Raw genomic sequence first — 18,689 nt, 5'->3', positions numbered from 1 at the left:
TCTAATTTTTGTTTAGATTCTTTATAATGAATGCTCTTCATTATTGCTGTTAATGACTCTTAACTTTGTGATGTTCTCTAGGATTAGGTGTTAGCTTTGGGGAGGTTAGTAGCCACAGTTCAAAATTACAAAAGATGCCATGTAATTTAAAGAAACAAGGGCTTAATGAAGAGCTATTTAAATAGCTTCATAACCAACATTGTACATCACCCATTCCTAAAAGAATGTTTCAGGTTCAGACTGAATGCAAATGTAGAAGGTGATCAAATTCATGTTATTCTCGGCCCAAACCGACAATTTCAGAATTAAAATTTGACTCTGTCTTTCCTTTCAAGGCAGACCAGGTCCTAATACTGCATAATTTTGTGGACTAGCTTTTCCCTACTTTTCAAACTACAAAATGGAATGTGGGCACGCAAAGGTCATCCTGGCCAGCCACTTTTTTTTTTTTTTTTTACAAAACATGGCTCAGTGACATTTGAATTCAACCTTATGTCTACTGAACTACTCACTAGACTTCCTTTGACAGATCTGAGTATGATGGATGCAGATTTCCTTCCAAAAGGTTTGGCTAGGCCTCTGCAGTAATATAACCTTTCTTAAAGGTTATTTTTAACCACTTGCTAAAAATTCCTGAAGGAAAAAAAGTGACGTGCCCTTTAGTAAAATGAATACAATAATATACCTACAATTGATACCACTGCAGTCAGGTTTGGCCAATTGCCTGAAAGAGAACCAACTCCTTCACAGCCACGGGCTGTCCAGTTCTGGCCCAGCATCTCGAGTGGGGGCCTGAAACCAAAAACTGCAGAAACTGAGCCACCCTCTAATTCTGAAACAAAGAGAAAGAGGAGGAAATCAAACCTCTAAGGTAGTTCTTGCAAACCCTTCATTATATTGTCAATTAGCTCTGATGCTGTTTTTATAAAGTTAAATCAAATATAATGCCATGGATTTATTCATTAGGAATCTCATTGACTCGGTGAAGGTTAATCTAACAGTTAAACAATGTACGGTTTTATTTTCAAAGGATTTTAATATGATTCCATCTCTGAGAGATAAAGTAGAATTAAGAAGTGTAGCAATCAGCACTTTGACTGGACCAAAAAAATTAGCACCACTCCATTTCAGATAATAACCTAAAATTATTTCCCAAATAAGACTCCACGTACTTTTATAATTTGTTAGTGATTGGTCCAGAAAAAAAGGTTGTACAAATATAATTAATCTTCTGGCTCTCAGAGTTTTGGTAATGCAGATTTCATTTTGACAGCATCAAAACCAATATATTGCCGTTTTTAATTCATGACTGAAAATGTATTATTCCAGGGCTCCCCAGTTATTAACGTAATCAGAGTAATTAGCCACAGCGCCATGCTGGCTACACACGGTTGGGACAGTGTGTTTCTGGGTCTGGGTGAACCTGTGGCAGCTGATCAAAGCCTTCTCCTGTTCCCTCACCATTTGGCAACTTTGGATCCAGACAATTCCAGGAGATCGCTGCAAGGAAGACACAGATCTCTTGGGAAGATTTCCCCCATTCCTTCAAAGCAAAAGTTGAAACTGCAGCTGTCGCTCTGTGGCAATGCTCAGAAAGGAATGGAAACCCAGACTGCAAGGGAAGAGCTACCGCATCGCTTCATCCTTGTCTGAGATCAAGGTACTGCTTTTGTCGAAAAGCCATGTAACTTTTTTCAATATTTCTACTCAGAAAAGTAAACTTGTCTATTTAATTCATTTCTTTTCTTCTTTCTATCTTTTTGTTTTATTTTGGGGAGAGGAGAGAGCACAAGCAGAGGAGGGGCAGAGAAAGGGGGACAGAAGATCTGAAGTTGGCTGCAGACAGGCTGACAGCAGTGAGTCCCATGTGGGGCTCGAACTCACGAACTGCAAGATCATGACCTGAGCTCAGCCAACTGAGCCACCCAGGTGCCTCAGATTCATTTCCTTTTTATAAGAGATTAAGTATATTTTATCTGTTACTTTACAAAAAAAAAAAAAAAAAGCTATTTCTTCAAGCCAGTTTAACTATTACGAAAAGGTAGAAAACAAGCGCCCATGTTTTGACCATTTTGTTTAACTGACATATTCAAATATTAACATTGGTTATTTTTTTCTAATAAATCAATTTATGTTTGACCTCTGTGAGCCCTGTAAGCTTAGGCCCACCTCAGGAAAGCCGGTACCATAAAATGCATGATATGTGAGAGCTTAATCAAAATTTTATTTTTTAAAATCAGGGTTTCCAGGTTTATTGATTAGACCACGATACCTAACAGAAAAGTAGAAGTCAGAAAATCCTCACTGGAGGTTTGAAAATCAGTTTCCTGTCTCATTCTTTAAATATGTGAGTGTAAAACTTTCAAAAGAAGAGGTAAAACAATCAGGATAGGATATCTGATATGTTTCAACGTATGGAGATACAGTGTGAGTAATGCTTCCACTTTACGGATTTTTATAAAAAGCACAGAGCATATCTGTAAAAGCACTAAACACAGTCAGCGTGATTCTGCTGTGACATGTCAGCTGGGCACACATACATTTCCTTCCGAAATGCTCATTGTGCATTTATGGCTCCAGGAGAATTCCCATGCATATAACATGACCAGAGGCCACATAGGCGAAAAGAATTAGGATAGGTTGAAATAATGCTTCCAAGAGGTAACATTTTCATAACCATTCTATGTATTTAACATCTTCTGGATATAACTTTTCAGACTTTGATACAGTATAAAATGTCATACTTTGTACATTTGAATTTTTTCAGGAGGCATTAAACTGCGCAGGATATATGATAGGGATGGACAGATGAATGGATAGATGGACAGTTAATACCTCCTATTTGCATACAGGCTACAAGAAAACTGAGTGAAGGAAATAAGAAGAAAGATGAAGGTAAAAACTTCTTCTCTTGAGGGATAATCTTATACCTTTAGGTCTCTGGTAGGAGACACACCCCCTTTTTAAGATTATCATAAGTTTATTTTGTTGCTGTTGTTTCAAGTTTCTATCCACATTTTAATTAGTTAACATATAATGTAATATTAGTTTCAGGTATAGAATTCAGTGATTCATCACTTAGAGATAACACCCAGTGCTCATCACAAGTGCCCTCGTAAGTATCTATCACCCATCTTGATTAAGGCCTTGAGCCAATGAAGAATTCTAATCCAAAGGAGAGTGGAGGATGGTACTAACAATAAAAAGGAACTAAGGAAAGACAGGAAATTAGTTTGGAAAATGAGAATGGTCCCCAACTTGTTAAGTCCTTTAGAGAAGAAGTTGAAACTTTATAATAGAGTCAATCTGAAGAAAATAAGAATTTGTGATGAATTTCTGTGCATTTTTAGGGAGACAATTTTATCGATAGTACAGAGAAAAGATGATTCAGATGGGAAATGTTGGAACATTGTACAATGATGATAGCAGGGGAAGAGAGAGCCCAGGCCTTCAGGGCATTTTTAAGGTCCAATGGATAGGACTTGAAGACCAATTAAAGGGAAACATGGCCAGAAGGAAAAGATCAGGCAGAGACAAGCATCTCCAGCTTGGGAGACTGGAGTTATGGTGAGATCATCAATGGAGAATTCAGGAGAAAGGGCAAGTACTTTAGTTGGAGTGGGACTTGGTATAATTTTTCAAATGCTAATGCTAAAGTAGCTGTAACACATTCAAGAAAAGAAACGTGTTGAGATTTCTGGAAGTGTAAGCTTGTCATTCCAGAGAGAGGCTGCTATTGTATATTCATGAGACACCAACAAAGTCAAAGCCTGAAGAACAGAAGAGAGAGTGGATAGCTAATATTTAAAGTATTGGTGAAAGAAGAAGACTCAAAAACAGTGGCAAAAAAATTGTCAGAATCCTAAGAGAAGAATCAGGATAGGCTGAGGTTTTGAAGAAATAGGAAATAAGAAGAAATAGGAAGGGAATGGTTAAATCAAATGCTGCGGGACTGGGGGTGTGGGGGGGGGTGGGGGGGGGGGGAGGGCGGACATTAAGGATGTAGTTCAAAAGCAAAACCCAGTTTTCCAGACAGGAAGTCAGTGTTATTAAATAAGGCAATTTCAATATGTTTAGTGGGGAGAGTTTGATTGTGACATGCTATATAATGAATAAAAGTAGAAGTTAAGAGACCGACTTTTGTTGATTCATGTGTTCCTAAAGCCACTCCTTAGATATTTATTAATCATCAACATGCAAAGCACTATTCAAGACACTAGGGGTGTTGCAATGGACAAATGAAGCCTCCTTTTTCTTACATTCTGTTGAGGATAACAGCCTCCAAAAGATTCATCAGAAGGAGGGAGCACGAAGAATGAGTTATTGCTGGAACAGGGAGGCATAGTAATGGGAAAGATTTTCAAGACAAAAGAAACGTACCCACCGATCTATGCCCCGAAGGAAGAAGAGGTGGAAAGTAAAGGAGATACAAAAGGAGCTGAAGAATAAACAGGAAATAAACAGGAGCGACAGGAGCCTCGGGGCTGGCGGAGTGGCAGGTAACCTCGCAGCCCACAGCAGAGGTTCATGGCTCCAGATAGTCCTCTGTCAGTGGTCACTGTAAATTCTCAAAGCCAAAGGCACTGTTGGTGGTATGGCAGTTAGCATAGCTGCCTTCTCAAAGCCAAATACTTGAGGGGGCTGCAAGCTCAGGGAGGGTGTTATAGCCATTCGATGATCCTGATGTCACTAGGTGTAGGACATCACCCAGATGACAGGGAAGAGGAGACTACAGATCTCTGTGATCGGTTGCCTCACAAACCTCCAGGAAGAGAGCACGTCACAGCCAGGGAAAACTCACGAAGCACCACTCTGGTTGACCTTGATCTTCAAGACCACACACCACCACTGGGCACAGCATCTCACACTGAAGGAAACCTTATCCCAGAAGCACCTACGTGTTAATTTTAAAGCTTTCTCATGGAATTCCTAGCACAGAGTGTAGCATGTGGGAGACGATGAAATCTTGAGCCCCTCGTCATGGTAACCACAACACAAGCAGGATCTGAGGGCTTTAGCCAGACCATACCTGAACTTCTTTCCTCCGTACTTTGTCATTAACCAGAGACAGACTGCGGTGGAGGTGTTCTCAGCAACCAGCTAACCACACAGTGCAATGCATTCAACACTGGTTGCAAGATTCCATTTTGCAACTTTGTTTCCCTTTGTTTTCACTCCATTGTCTGTGTCTTCCTCTGAATTCAACCCCTCCCAATAGATAGCTACTCCTCCAACGTGTTTGAAGTAGATCCTTAAATATGTGTACATCCTTGTAAACGGGTAGCCCTCCGTTTGTGTTGTTAAATTACATAAGGAGGTATTTCCAATGAATCTCCCACTGTCTCCTGCCTTTTCATCCCAGCATTAGGCTTTAAAAATCCATGCATGTTGCTGAATGGAGAGTCTGGCACTATAATGCAAATTAGCCTCTATACAAACAGTAAAGAGGAAAATAATGTAGGATAACAAAGAAGTTACACAGCTTCCTCTGCTATTTGCCCAGCTTTCAAATGTTTACAAACACTAACAGGAGCCAAGGATCACAAGTACACAAATTCAGTTGAAAGAGGCAAAGAGGGGGGACTGCGGTGATGTTCTCAACCCCTGATTAGTGCACATCTTCTTAGCTTGGCTTGACCACCGACCCACTTGGAAGCCTTTATATGTGCTTCTCTTTACTCTTTTGCGCTTTTTGCTCTTTTCTCCAAACTCAACAGGCTGAACCTTTCTTTACATCCCTTTCCAACATTCTACGTTCAAAGTATTGTGATAAAGTTTGATACATGCTTCGGTATTTTGTATACACTAGCAATTTGATGTTTTAAATGTTAATCCATCCATTAGGATAATTATTGTCCTTTTTAGTATTTTTATAGTGATAGTGCATAAGTTTAGAGTGACTTGTCCCAATCCTTTTGAGAGTCAATATCATATTGAGACATTCACTACCCCTTATTGAACTCATTTCTACAAAGCCTATCTCTGAAAAAAAGATAATAAGTCTCACTCATGGTTATCAGTGTTGGTCATATCATTTGCATTGTCTGATAAAATGTGATTGGAAGTGATTGGCTCACCTCAGAGGAGAAGCTTTAATAGTGAAGACACAAGGGCGCCTGGGTGGCTCAGTAGGTTAAGCATCTGACTTCAGTTCAGGTCATGATCTTGCAGTTTGTGAGTTCGAGCCCTACATCAGGCTCTCTCCTGTCAGCGTGGGACATGCTTCAGATCCTCTATCCCCCTTTCTCGGCCCCTCCACCACGTATGTGCCCCCCCTCCCAAAATAAATAAGAAATTTTTAAAAATACTAAAGGTTCATCGCTACCACCTCTCTTTCTCCTCTTTGACATGTCACAGATAAAGGCTGACCCTTCAGGGTCTAGAATAAAAGGGACATGGAGCAGAGTCTTAGCTAAAAGCCACGGACATTGTTACTACAGTTTCAACTAACCTGCACTGAATGACAGAACTATTCATCTGGGATGAAAGGGGAAGAAGTTAAATCCTTACTTTTCACTATAAGTTAGTTAGTTGAGGAGAAAAGTATAAGAGCATTAGGAGAAATAAGGGGTAATTTTTTAGATATATCTCAGAAGTAAAAGACTTTCTAAATAAGATATACAATCCAATAGCCATAAAGGAAAAGTTTGACATTTTTTGGCTGTATAAAAATTTAATGTACAACAACACATACAATTACACAGCCTGGGAGAACATTTTTGCAAAACATATACAGCAAGCAAGTGACCTATAACTGTAATGCAAATATGGATCTCAATGCAAATCAATATGAAAAAAAATAATCAATTGGAAATGTAGGGTAAAGCAATACAGAAGGAAAAATTCAAATGGCTATAGAACATAGGAAGACATGCTCGAACTTGTAAACAAATTAAAACAATGAGATGGTAGGGGCTCCTGGGTGGCTCAGATGGTTAAGTGTCCTACTTCAGCTCAGGTCATGATCTCACAGTTCGTTGGTTCAAGCCTCACGTCGGACTCTGTGCTGAGGGCTCAGAGCCTGGAGCCTGATTTGGACTGTGTCTCCCTCTTTCTCTGCCCCTCCCCTGCTCACACTCTGTCTCTCTCCCCCTCTCTCTTTCTCTTTAAAAAATAAACATTAAGAAAAATTAAACAAACAACCAAAAAATGAGATAGTACTTTTTAGCTTTCAGATGCCTTCAAACAATCTGGAAAAACACCTGCTTCAAGAGTGGTTATCTCTATAAAGGAGAGGGGACCCAGGAAAGAGTGGCCCACAACTCCCTTATTTTCTGTAGCATTTTATTGTTCATGTGGATGTATCTTGTTCAGGTGATTGGGTTTTGTGTATAAACTTAATAGAAATGTCATCACAAAATAATATAAATGATCAAGAGAGGCTTCACAGTACAGGTGATGGTGGGCTTAATGGATAAAACAGAGCAGTGTTTCTCAACAGCCGGAAGAGTGGCCCACTAAAGGACGTTTGGCGACGTCTGGGCATACTTTTGGTTACTACAGGGGGAGGGTTCTACTGGCATCTAGTAAGTAGAGAGCCCCAGGATGATTCTACACATCCCACAGTACATAGGACAGCCCCCCACACCAGAGAACCATCCAGTCCAAAATCTCAACGGTGTTTCAGTTGAGAAACAGAGAATAACCTGAGCAAAGGCACAGTCAGAGCGAATGCCAACAGTGTGAACACCGATTTCACCAGTTATGCTAGAGCAGGGGGCTCAGGTATTCTCAGGGGGCCATTCAACCCACCACTCACACACTCCTAAGAATTTTATGCTGTTCAGGGGATGAAGCAGAGGGAAATGAGAAAAACAGCATTAAAGCTGTTTTGGTTGACTTGCATTACTTCAGACTTATTCCATCTGATTTTATACCCCATGATTATTTAAAAGGTTTCCACTTTAATCAAGACTATTTACTGGATTTGAGAAGTCTGTTCTGCATAAAATAAGACCACATGTGTGTAATGACATTTTGAACCTTCAATTTGATGCTTTTTTTAAAAAAATGAGTCCCCCCCCCAAAATGATTAGCAAATACTCAGCCCTAGCTGATAAACTAGTAAGACCTCTCACAAGGGGGGAGGGGGGGGAGCTGACTAGGAGAGTAAAACCCTAATTTTCAATGAAATTTCTGCCACAGAGCGTCAAAAGGTATTCTCGCAGGGATTCCCATGCTGAAGGTGAATGTAGGAGCCACTGGATCCAAAACTATTGCTCAGAGAATGAAATGCCCTCCTTACTCAAACTCCAGTAGATCATCTTGGAGTGGAGCACCTAGAAGAACAAGGTTTGAGTCCACATTCTCCAGGCACTTCCACTCGATTAACTATGATCTGACTCCCTTTGTCAAACATCTTTTCAGGTCCTGCAGCACATCAGTGATTTGGTAGTGAGAAAGGTATCTTTCGGCCGTACTCACTTTTTTTTTTTTAATGATGTCACCAGGGTCATCAGCATACAGAGCATGAGACACAACTGTTTACATTTTACCAAGATCTATCTGGGCTGTAGTGTGACTCTCCCAATATTTCAATCCCCAACTACATAGCCTACTTGGGATACAGTCCAAAAAGCCTTTTTTTTTTTTTTTAATTTTTTTAATTTCTAGGAGAGAGAGAGAGACAGCGTGAGCAGGTGAGGGTCAGAGAGAGAGGGAGTCACAGACTCTGAAACAGGCTCCAGGCTCTGAGCTGGCAGTCAGCACAGAGCCTGACGCGGGGCTCGAACCCATGAACCGCGAGATCGTGACCTAAGCGAAAGTCGGATGCCTAACCAACTAAGCCACCCAGGCGCCCCACAAAAAGCCTTTTTGATTTAGCAGTGGGAGCCTGTAGTTTGACCGAATGCACCAATAAATGGCAAGGTCTGGGCTAACTTGGCAGAGACTCTAAGAAAACGCATCTCAATAGTCTAGTGGGACCATTTGAAACATCTTCAGTAACTGGAGAAAGAGAGAAGAGACATTCATCTCCCTTAGCCTAGGCAGCTGCAAATGCCTGCCTCGTCAGCGCAGTTGGGCAGAACATTGTGCTAATGAGACCCAGGTCACAGATCGGCTGCCTGCGTGGCCTGCTTAATTCTCTTCTGTTACATGGCCACAATACCTACAAAAGTAAAAGTCCTTGGGCTCCATGAGACCCAAAGGGAAATTGCAGAGAGAACCACACCAAAGCAAGACAGAGAAGATTATACTCTCTTCATATGGATTAGGAATGAGGAATGCACAGAAGTCCATCAACTAATCTTTTTTAACACAGCGTTTCCTGAATGATTTCCTACAAGTCTGCATTCAAATGGTAAAAGTAACCACACAAAAATGGACAGTTGATTAAAAATTAAATGCCCAATTTCTGTGCTACTATGAAGTTCAGTAAATTTTGAATGGATTCTCTTTTTTTATCGTCTGCTTTTCAGCCTAAAAGAAAAGTGTGATCAGAAAGAAAGGAGAGAAGTCCCACCAACTTTACCTTGTATTGGTTCCCTTCTCGGTAAAGAGATGGTGAATGAACCCAGTCACCCCACCACAGAATCTCTCCCACCAAAAATTCTTTTTTTTTTTTTTTTTTACAAATAGTTTATTGTCAAATTAGTTTCTACATAACACTCAGTGCTCATCCCCAAAGTGCCCTCCTTCATGCCCATCCCCCCCTCCCCCCCACATCCATCAGTCCTCAGTTTTTGTCAGCATTCAAGAGTCTCTCATGGTTTGCCTATCTCCCACCAAAAATTCTTACGTGGCACTCTTACACCTTGCTTCTCCAAGCTCGATCCATGAACAAATAGTGTCAATATCACTTGGGAATTTGTTAGAAATGCAGGATGTCAGGTTCCCCCAAGACATGTTGATTCAAAATCTACATACTGACAAGATGGCCAGGTGACTCTTGCATCTATGAAAGAAGCAGTATCTTCATTGAGATCCAGAAAAACGACTGTCCTCCTGGCTCATACAGGTCCCAGCTCTGAGGTCACCTGTCCTCAGCAGCCATTCCTTGATGTGCCAGTCACCTGCTTTACAGGGTTGACAATACCTGGTGTTGTTTTGTCGTTGATGAGAATGCTTTCCAGAGTTCACTGGCATTTCCTGTAGTGTCACAGTCATCGAGATCCTCAAAAGATCAGCATGAGGAGGAGCTAACAAAGCTTCCCAGCTCATGTTTCTTCATATCTGAGTGAACATCAAAGGCCACCACTGAATACAAATATGACATACCACGTATATGCAGACTCACCAGCTACATGTTAATGGCTTACCCGTAGTATCATTGAAGGTGGCCACAGCGTATGAGATTGCCATTTGCACCTGTTGTACTGAGGACTGAGCAGGGGAAAACATCCTTTTGTGATTGAACCTGTTAGCTAATAAAAACGATAAAGATGGAAATACCGTAGTCTTTGCTGGCTTCATGCACAAATAAACCTTTTCAAAAGTTTGAAACCAGTGACTACATACGGGACACAGGAAAGCCTATTGAATAGTCATCTTTTTAATAAACTATTCTGTAAAGAATCTGTTAATAATAGTGCATCAAATATTTCTACATTTTAAAACCTAAACCCAAGAATGAAAACACTCTTAAGAAAAGGAATCAAGGGTTCAATAAATCAAGGGCACCGAATGTGGGATTCAGAATTTACAGCTCAGTACCTTTGTTTCCATATTTAATGAAGTAAATGTAAGCAGTTAGAACTTCCTTTTTTGTGTGACACATATTTGTAACTTAAAATGATGAAGGTATAAAACACATCTTTAACCTAAAGTTTGACGCTCATTGCTCTCTGTCTTCTTGTTTTTTTAACAGTGTTATGCTGTGCTCTGTCTTTCCAGAGACAGAAAATTTCAGAACAAAGGTCATAAAAAATAACAAGCATGATTTCTTTGATCCATCAGCAATCAATCAAGCTGATCTTAGGTTTTCTTCTTGGGTGGTTGTTTATTCCCAATCATCCTTTGTTAGGAAGACAGATTTCTCCATGTCCGTTCCTCTGCTCAAGCTTGGCCGTGTCTTCAGTCCGGATATCCGATTGTTGTGAATCGGGATATCAATAGGTACACACTAATGTTACAAGCTTCTGGGGCATGGGGCAGGGGGAAGACTGTGGCGCCAGGGTAGAAACACTTACTGAATAAATAAGCAAATATGTCACCCGTGAAAGCAAGCTAACGATTCAAGTGGCAGGCTCACACTTCAGACCAGCCAGCCACACTCTGAACCACCTTCTTTTTTTTTTTTTTTTTTTTTTTGCCACAGGCCACCAGCTCACATTCCATAGCAATTTTCAAAAACATTGTTAGAGTAGGTTTATGTCTCTCCTGATTTGGCAGACACGCTGTGTATTTACTGCGATGAAAGAACACTGTCATTAAGCCCACAAACAGCTGAAAGTTGGAAAAGGAATTCCAAAGTGGAAATCCCCCCTTGAGATCCATTCTCATCACAAAGACAAGAACTCTGACTAATCCTTTCAGGAAAATTAAGAGAAGAGAAAATAAGCTGGACTGAGCTTGGACTGGTTCTAGCAAACTGCAAAGCAAAGGCCTGTGTTGAGGAGAAGTCCTGAAAATATTCAAGCAGATTCAGACTTACTACAGGAAAATGAATGGACATAACTTCAGGGAGGCTGATTTTTGGTCTTGGATCTCTGATGTGATTTGAATATAAATCTCTTTAAATCAAAGTTTTCTCTAAACACGTTGTTCTTGACCTGATATCAGAAGCTTGGAGGGCAAGCTTATGTGACCCTGAAATTCATCTCTTCTCAACATGTAGGTGAAAACAAAACAAAACAAAGCAAAACAAAAAAGAACCCTCACTATCAAATTTAGAGCTTTGGAATTTATTTTCTTTGTTTACAATTTTAATAGCTACCAGGTTATACAGAAGTTAGCAGCTGGCTCCTTCCAGCAGGCTCTCAAAGTGCATTTACAATCATGCCCCTCCCTTTACTTTCCTCCCCAGATCAAGTGCTGGAGCATTTCAAGGTTTCATCCCAGTGTAAAGTCTACTGAAGATTGAAAAAGAAAAATCAAGACAGAGTTTATAAAATGCAGCTATTCAAGTTTTGACACAGATAGTACACCCAGGAAGAAATGGGCTAGAATTATCACTGTTATATCACTTGTCCAAATTTTACATTGGAAAAAAAAGTATTGTAAGACTTCTGATATAACCTCTTAACCATGACAATAATGAACATAAATGGCATTTGGTTAGAAAACAAACCCAAATAATGTGTGCCATCCTGTTATACAGTTATTTTTGCCTGATAACACTACCTCATATTGAATTACTGTCTACCAACAGACCCCATTTATAGACTTTATCCAAGAGTGACAGTAGAACTTTCACACATACATGTATTTCTTTAGATTTATATCACCAAGGCCTCTGGGCAAATGCACAGACCGAAAGTTCATGCACTGCCTTTCCAACAACTTTTCTCAGTGACATTCCAGAAAGGTCTGTGGTAAAAGCAGTCTTGTCAACAAATTGGAGCTTCAAGGTTTAATTTATATCCAGACCATCCATTTTCACTTGGTTTCATGTAATGCCATTTCCTAATCTTGGGGGTAGATACTAACATAGTATTCTAACAAATAATTGTGGGAAAGGATTTCTCCATTACTCAACAAGGCAGAAAATCTAACATGTCCAAAATTATGTGTCATTTCAAACTACAGAATCAACACAAAGACCTTCCATCCTAATTTTAACATTTAACACAGTAATTATTTTAAAAGACATGCATTTAGAAATATGTGTGTTGTAGAAGTATACTGTAGAAAACTGAGCACATTTTCATGACATCCTGTTGAGCTTGACTAAAATATTGATCTATAATGTGAATCATATAGTACATAACATTTTTGATTTGTTGGAATTAACCAATCCTCTTATTTCAACAGGAAAATTTTAAACCACACCTTTCAAATATGATATACATATCAAAAATGGTGCTCCACGGAATAGATGTTATAAAATGAAGCTTTATCTTATCAACATCAATAAAAAGCAAGTTTAGGGCCTTTCTATATTTGTGATGCGCTCAAGCACATAAATACAATTTTAGAGCTGGAAGACACATTTGAAATTCATAGTCCATTCAATCTCACCGTTTTAAAAATGAGCTCTAAGAGCTAAAGATGTTAATTGACTTTCTCGAGGTCACAAAAATAGTCAGAGACAGATTGGGAATTAAACACCCTGGCCAATCTGCACTTCTTAGAGTCTGGCACTTGACCCCAATGCAATGATATCTTTAAAGATGCACACGCCTGCCTCTAATTCCGTTAGTCGACTAGAAAGAAAATAAAAGACACATAGACCCTTTCATTGTCCAGGTCTATACTTTTCAGAGACAGGACAACTCTATAAGCCAATGGGAAAGCCCAGATCCAGCCAACAGCTCTTTTAAGCCAGTTGGGCTAAGTTGGCCCTGAAGCCAATTTACACATCAATCCATTAACCTTGGTACGGAATCACTTTGATGAAATGTTAAAATATTGACATCTTCTTGGGCAAGTGTCAAGGACGATTCAAGCTTCTGAGGTTTCTTAGTTCCATGGTGTCTGTGGGAATGTTTCAGAATCAGGACACAGTAACAAAGTTATCCAGCAGTTCAGTTAATAGGTAAAAAATTAATAAGAACAATAAGAACCATAATAAACCAACACTTTTATGACTTATAGAGGGTGTGGGACAGAGGAAAAGCAAAGATAGGCAGGTGCATACTTTTATTTTCCCAATAAACCAACACTTCTAAAGAAAGAAAATTTTCTCAAAATCTCCTTTGGGGCATCTTCTTTATATCTCCATTGGCTAAAAGAATGCCTGGTATTTAGTGGGTTTTTTGAATGAACTACTCACTGATGTTCATCCATTAAGTAAAAAAAAATTATCGATACAAGAAAATAGATCCACACACTGGCTGAAATGAATGTGCCTTTAGGCAAAGGCTGCCCAGTTTCTGGCGTATGCAATTTGTGTTATGCCTAGTAACTCAACTTAGATGAGAAAGCCCAGATCCACGTACAAGGTCAGCAGGACTGGAAGGCTGTTTGGGATGTTTATATTCAGGAATCAACTAAAGCTAAGCACCATTAATAATTTGAACACAATTCAAAGCCAGAGGTAAAAGAAAGAAATAACTTTCAGCCAATTGGTACTGGCCTATGAAAAATAAATGGGTATCTGGATAGCTTGATTAGTAGGAGATGGAGACATAATCCCTTTCTGTGTTCCTCAGATACCCATGTATTTAGATCCATTAAATGTTCTAGATATTTCCTTTTCTCTTTCTTTTTCTGCTGTTAAACTGAATAGTGCTATAGCTGAGTTGTGTGAATCACTAAATTTCTCTCTCCAGCTCTACACCTAGGTGTGGCATGAGAACAAAAAGACACAAGATTGTGATAGACAAGAAGCAAAGATTCAGAACAGGACTTCAAGGGTGTTGCCATGGATCCTTCTGGCAATCCAATGAACTAATTTCATAATAATGCTTTAAGGGTGTAAAATCCGCATATAAACAAAAAATATTTAACATAAATATAAATGTAGTACATAAAATAAAACAAGTATAAGATATTAAAAAATGGAACTCTGAGAACAACCAAGGAAACAAATTACATAAAAATGTACTTATCAGCATATTAAAATAAACTCTTAAGATTTCTCAAAAATAAGTAAACAACATTGCAAGTCTGCAACTACTGAATTGTGATAGAAAAGCATCTGTATTTTTTGTAGATGATACAGTCCACAAATACTGTGGATATTCCTGTGGTTTTCTGTATTCATAATTAAAGAAAATGTCAAATCAAAACCACAATGAGATACCACCTCATACCTGTCAGAATGGCTAAAATTAACAACTCAGGAAACCCAGATGTTGGCGAGGATGAAGAGAAAAGAGGATCCTTTTGCACTGCTGGTGGGAATGCAAACTGGTGCAGCCACTCTGGAAAACAGTATGGAGGTTGCTCAAAAAATTAAAAATAGAACTACCCTTTGACCCAGCAATTGCACTACCAGGTATTTATATAAAGGATACAAAAATGTCGATTTGAAGGGGCACTGGCACCCCAATGTTTAGAAGAACACTATCAATAATAGCCAAATTATGGAAAGAGCCCAAATGTCCACTGACTGACAAATGGATAAAGAAGATGTGGTATATACGTGCAGTGGAATATTTCTCAGCAACCAAAAGGAACGAAATCTTGCCATTTGCAACAACGTGGATGGAACTAGAGTATATAATGCTAAGCAAAATAAGTCAGTCAGAGAAAGTTAAATATCATACGCTTTCAACTCATGTATTGAATTTGAGAAACAAAACAGATGCACATAGGGGAAGGGAAGGAAGAATAAGATAAAAACAGAGAGAGGTAAACCATAAAAGACTCTTAAATACAGACAACAAACTGAGGGTTGCTGGATAGGTGTTGGGTGGGGGGATGGGCTAAATCACTGATAGGCATTAAGGAGAACACTTGGGATGAGCACTGGGTGTTATACATAAGCAATAAATCACTAAATTCTAATCCGGAAACTATAAAAAATAGAAAATGTTCAATTTCTGTCAGAAGTGAATGAAGATAAACATGCAAATGTTCTTCCCATCCAAGTTCATGGAATTCCTAAATTCTTCCCACAATTATTTGAAGACATGTAGAGCCAGGTTAAGAACCCCTGATCTGGAGTAAGACAAATCCTGAGTTGGAATTCTAGCTCTGGCATGGGTGATTTCTGTGAAATGGGTAGGTTGCTTGTTTTCTAGTTCCATAAAAAGGGAGGCGCAGGTGCTCATCACAGTGAGGTGTTGAAAGGAATCATGTATGTGACACAGTTAGCACACTGTCTGACACATATTAAACTCTCATTATGCTTTTGACTTCCATTTGGACCATCTCCCCTGCCTGATGGTATGGTCTTTTATAACAAGTTCCAAGTAAGCTTATAATATCCCTTCTCTGTTGCTGAGGATTACACTCCTCTTACTTTTAGCAACTTAATTCACAACAACAACAACCAAAACAGTGCTGAAGTTCACTTCGTTAACACTAAAATTAAAAGAACGCTGCATAAATAAAACAAAATAACAAGCAAGCTTTCACACTGTCAGAGAGGAGGTGGGCATTGGATTTGGGGCCCTAAATCCCTTATCTGAATGAGAAAACATGGCGCCTCCAACAATGTGTACCAATTTTGAATTCGCTATTCATATCAACTAGGCATTTGTACTTACTTGATCCAAAATTCTTTAATTTCAGAGAAGCTAAGCAGAAGAAACTCCTTGAGTAGGTGATTTAATTTTAGTAAGGAGCCTTCCATTTCTAGAATGTATAACTGACCAGTGGCTACAGTCAGTATAACCACCACTAATGGTCATCATGTGGAGACTGGGGAAGAAAGAAAAGGGTTTCAGCAGCTTCTACATAATCATTTCAGTGAGAAAATGCATATGAAAGCATTATGAAGGGTTTTTTTTTAAATCCTCAATTCAAGTGCATTTTCATTAATGACACCGAGCTTTTTACTTTTACATTAGAATATGGAGAGCCGGGCAGTGAGTTGAGAATTCTTGTGAAGCAGAAAAATCTGTTTCCTCCAAAAAGAATTGATAAAAAAATTAAAGTTTTCTTCTCTAAGAGTTTTGGACGATGCATTAGTATATTATTTAGTGCTGGAGGACATATATAAAAACTTCATCAACATTGATATTAACTACAGTGCATTCAAGTTTGGAAACCTTTCCGTGGGGGGATTTGATTTTCCCAAGACATAAATTATGCTTACGAGCCCTTAAGAAGTTTTACTCTTTCCAGAAAATGGGAAAAATCCCTTTTAGCTATTAAAGTTAAGAGTGAAAATGTCCTTTTTATTGCCATGAATAATTCAAATCTTACTTGTGTGTTCTCTATATTGTACCATTTTCTTCAGATTTTCTTTTTTAATTTCTTGTCCACCAACCTTAGATTCCAAACCATATGAGCATACAAAACATCATGTGCTCTTGTTCTGTGATCTTGGATAAGGCATTTTATCTCTTTTGTTCAACTGTAAAACAGAAATAATAATAGGAATCAAGTGCTGTAGTTTGAGATTTTTGAGAAAAGGTCTAACAGGTAGCCAGGTTTCCGGCACATGGAAGTATCCCGTACATCATAATCACTACTTTTCTTATCTGCAGAAGCATTGGTAGTTTTGATTTCTGGGTTAAACAGTTGTATTGTTGGAGTTTTTAAAAGTTTTTATTTATTTTGGGAGAGAAAGAGAGAGCACAAGTGGGGCAGGGGTACAGAGAGAGGGAGAGAGAATCCCAAGCAGACTCCATGCTGTCAGCACAGAGCCCAAGATGGGGCTCGAGCTCACAAACCACAAGATCATGACCTGAAGCCACACACTTAATGGACTGAGGCACCAGGAGCCCAGAGAGCTGTATTGTTTAATTACCTCTAATTCACTAAATGCCTTACTAATCACAACATGAACTATCTTTATCCTATTTGAAACTTATGGGGGAAAAAATCAAGAATTTGGCTTGTATATTTTTACATATGAGTCAAGTAATAACCATTAAAACCCATATTACAATTAAAAGAAGGAATTTTGCTTTATGCTCTGTGGTTCCAAATTTCCATTTTGTGTTTAATTCTATTTTCATTATATATAACTTTTCTTCTGAATGGGGAAATGAGTGATATAATCTCCATGAATCATTGAAACGACAAATAGAATTCGTATTCTGATTTTTAACAAAATTATTGCTTTTTATTAACTTTTGCTGTAACTATACTTTTCTAGGATGACAAATGATTGAATGTCGAAAAATAATAATTACATAGGACTTCACTTTTTATAGTTACATGTGAAGAACAAAATGTTATAAAAATGTTTACCAGACACTGTAGGCTTTCTAACAAGGACAAGCATTAGTACAGTCCTACAGATAAGAATGTCAGGCTTCGGAGCCATTGCATGATTCCCCAGAAACCCAGTCCAGCTGCCACTTAGTGGCAGAACTGAAAATGTAGGCATAGTGGGCTGGTAAAATGACTCTAAAAAAAAAAGAAAAAGGCAAAGGGAAAGAAAAAGAAAAAGGAAAAGGAAAAAGGAAAAGGGAAAGGGAAAGGTAAAGGAACGTCACATTTTTCAATACCCATGGACAAGTATGGCCCACCAAGGCCGATTGCAAACTACCAATGATTTAGCAAATGTTTAACAATTGTCTCTCTTGTACAAAAGAACTTCTGTTCACCATTGTAGACCTGTCTCCTGATTTACAGCCTAGTGCTCTCTCTACTTAACAAGGCCATTCTTTGGGGCGTCTGGGTGGCTCAGCTTGTTAAGTGTCTGACTTCAGCTCAGGTCATGATCTCACAGCTAGTGAGTTTGAGCCCCACATCAGGCTCTGTGCTGGCAGCTCAGAGCCTGGAGCCTGCCTCGGATTCTGTGTCTCCCTCTCTCTCTGCCTCTTCCCAACTCATGCTCATCTCTCTCTGTCTCTCAAAAATAAATAAACATTTTTTAAAAAAAGTTAAAAAAGAGGCCATCTCTCCAACATGAATAGCTGATATGTCTGAAAATAACACATGTGTGTGTTTTCTACATTTTTTGTTTCTTTCATCTATGTGTTTCTGTTGTGGTTATGAGCATGGGCTCTGGAGTCCAGAACTGC

The sequence above is a fragment of the Hyaena hyaena genome, unplaced genomic scaffold, assembly GCF_003009895.1.
Source record: "Hyaena hyaena isolate Hyena2069 unplaced genomic scaffold, ASM300989v1 scaffold_541, whole genome shotgun sequence".
Taxonomy (NCBI): Eukaryota; Metazoa; Chordata; class Mammalia; order Carnivora; family Hyaenidae; genus Hyaena; species Hyaena hyaena.
The sequence above is the reverse complement of the archived record's forward strand: the minus strand, read 5'-3'. Positions refer to the sequence as shown.